Genomic DNA, 3,087 nt, shown 5'->3' on the forward strand with positions numbered 1-3,087 from the left:
GCCATATCAGGATGACTCCTTCTTAGCTTTTTCTTGACAGGAGGACATTCAGGTTTCAACGGAAAACGATGCTCCACAATATCTGTGTCCAATCCAGGCATGTCTTGGTAGGACCACGCAAAAATGTCAACATACTCTTTAAGAAGCTCTACCATCCTCTTCTTAACATCTTGACCAAGCAGTGCCCCAATCTTGACTTCCTTTTTATCCTCTTCAGAACCCAAGTTGATGACTTCTAACGGCTCTTTATATGGCTGAATGGTGTCTTCCTCGTGCTCAAGCAGTCAGGAAATCTCATCAGGAATACATTCATCACTCTCTCCTTCCGCCTCATACACAGGACACTCGAAGTTGGGAGAGGGTGCAGGGTCATTACTTTCAACGGTTTTATTGATTAATCTGCACAAGTGATTATTATTTCAGAAAAAGGAAAGATATATGCAAACATGTAATCGTGCAGATTATGGCAAATGAAAACAATTTTTAAGGTTTTTTTTTGTGTTACCACTTTCCAGAAAAAGCAAAAAGATAAAAAGCATGTATATGCAGAAACAAAATGACTTTTATTGATGATTTTAATGCTTAAAACAAACAGAAAAAAGCCCCAACAACATCACTTTCATCTTGGGCAGAATGAAAGGATTTTGAAAAACATAAAAGCAAATTACTTTGAAGCATGAGTACACTCAGGAATGTCAATGGTGATCCAATTCTTAGTCATCTTTCCATGGGTCACAAAGTTTGGCACTTCTGGCTCTGGTTCGTCTTCAACAATAGCGTTCACTTCTGGAGGAGTCGGATGTAGAAACCCAGCACTATGGAACATCTCCTGATAAGGACGAAAATCAGATTCAGGTTTCATCACAGACTTGTCTGAGGCAGAAAATCCCAGACCAGCTCTATTCTTGTTCTCTTGCAGACTCACCACTTGTCCCCAGACTCCTGAATGTCCATTCTGAACCACCAGTTGAGCATCTTTGAAGGAGGCAATGGAAGCTTCATCCTTTTCGAATTCATCATTAACGGACAGGGCTTGGAATGCAGTTCCAATGACCACTTCATCAGCTTCTATGGTACGGAACGAAGAGAGATGACTAATCAGCAAAGCTTGTTCTCCATTCACAACGACCATCTTTCCATCTTTCACAAATTTCAACTTTTGGTGGAGAGTCGAAGTAACTGCCCCAGCCTCATGGATCCATGGGCGTCCCAATAAGCAACTGTATGCAGGTAAAATGTCCATCACTTGAAAAGTAATCTTGAAGACAAATGGTCCAATACCAATAGGTAAATCAACCTCTCCAACCACTGATTTCTTCGATCCATCAAAAGCCTTGACAATCACATTACTAAATCTCATTGGTGTGCCACCATAAGACAGTTTAGCCATAGTGGATTTCGGCATAACATTCAGCGATGAGCCAGTATCGATCAACACAGTGGACATTGACTCCTCTTTGCAACTGACAGAGATGTGCAAAGCCAAATTATGATTTCTCCCTTCCTCAGGCAAATCTTCATCACTGAAGCTCAAATTGTTACATGCAGTGATATTACTCACAACCCCATTAAACTGATCCAGCGTCACATCATGATCCACAAAGGCTTGATCAAGTATCTTCATTAAAGAATCCCTATGAGCAGGAGAACTCGTCAGCAACTCCATTATAGAGATCTTGTACGGAGTACGATGCAACTGATCCACAATCTTATAATCACTCATCCTGAAAAGCTTCAAGATCTCATCCATCTCCTTTCCTGAAGATGATCCAGCATTCACTTTTGTCGCATCATTATTGTTCACAGGCACTTGAGTAGGATTCCTCTGGACATCCACAACTGTTTGGGGTTGAGTAAAAACTCGTCCACTTCTAGTCACTCTACTAACATCTGCTATATTCTCAACAGAAGACAGAGGCTTAATCTCGACTTCTTTTCCAGCTTCCAACATGGTGGCATTGTATCTGTAGGGTACAGCTTTGTCAGAACTATAAGGTACAGATCCAGGCAAACATATCACAAGAGGTTCTACAGCAGCTTTGCCATAATAACCAATCTCTACACATTCCGGGATTTCAAAGCATGGTTCAATCACATTGACATCATTTTCATCTCTATCCCTCAGAATCTCGATGAGCCTTTGATCTATCATCTCTTGTAAATCTCTTCTCACAATATAACACCCTTGAGGATTAACTGAACAAATCCTACAAGCAGCATGATTATGCTCATAATGACTATACTCACACAGAGTGGCATGCATCTCTACCAATGATCCTCTGATGTGTTCCACACGATAAATCTTATACTTCCCAGGGCATCCATGCACCATATTCACAGCAGACGCTTCATGAGTTGGCAACGGATTGTTCTGCACATTTGGGCCAATATCACGGAAAGAAAGCATTCCAGAACGGACCAATCTCTGAACTTCATTCTTTAAGGACCAACAGTTTTCCAAATCATGCCCAGGAGCATTCTGATGAAAAGCACAAGTGGCATCAGCTTTGTACCACCAAGGGAGTTTCTCTGGAACAGGAGGTGGTGACCTTGGTTGAACCAACTTCTTATGAATTAGAGCAGGATACAGTTCAGTGTACGTCATAGGGATAGGATCAATATTAACTCGAGGATACGGATTCCGCCTTGCTGGTTGTTGATTAACAGGAGCTACAGGCACTGAATTCACAACAGGAGTTACTGACGCCACTTGTTGAGATTGATTTCTGAATCGATTATTCCTCCCATGAGAAACAACATTAGCATCTGATTCTTTCTTCTTCTGAAATGAAGAACCATACTTCTTCGCACCACCAGACGAATTGTCATTCCGAACTAGACGACCTTCTCGCACAGCTTCTTCCAACCTGACACCCATACCCACCATTTCGGTGAAGTCTACAGGAGCACTTGCAATCATCTTTTCATAGTAAAACGGACCAAGAGTCTTAAGGAAAATTTTAGTCATCTCTTTTTCTTCCATCGGAGGAATCACTTGGGCGACAACCTCACGCCATCTCTGAGCATATTCCTTGAAGGATTCCTTTTCTTTCTGCATCATAGCTCGCAATTGATCTCTATCAGGAG

This window comes from Vicia villosa, linkage group LG6, assembly GCF_029867415.1.
Source record: "Vicia villosa cultivar HV-30 ecotype Madison, WI linkage group LG6, Vvil1.0, whole genome shotgun sequence".
Taxonomy (NCBI): Eukaryota; Viridiplantae; Streptophyta; class Magnoliopsida; order Fabales; family Fabaceae; genus Vicia; species Vicia villosa.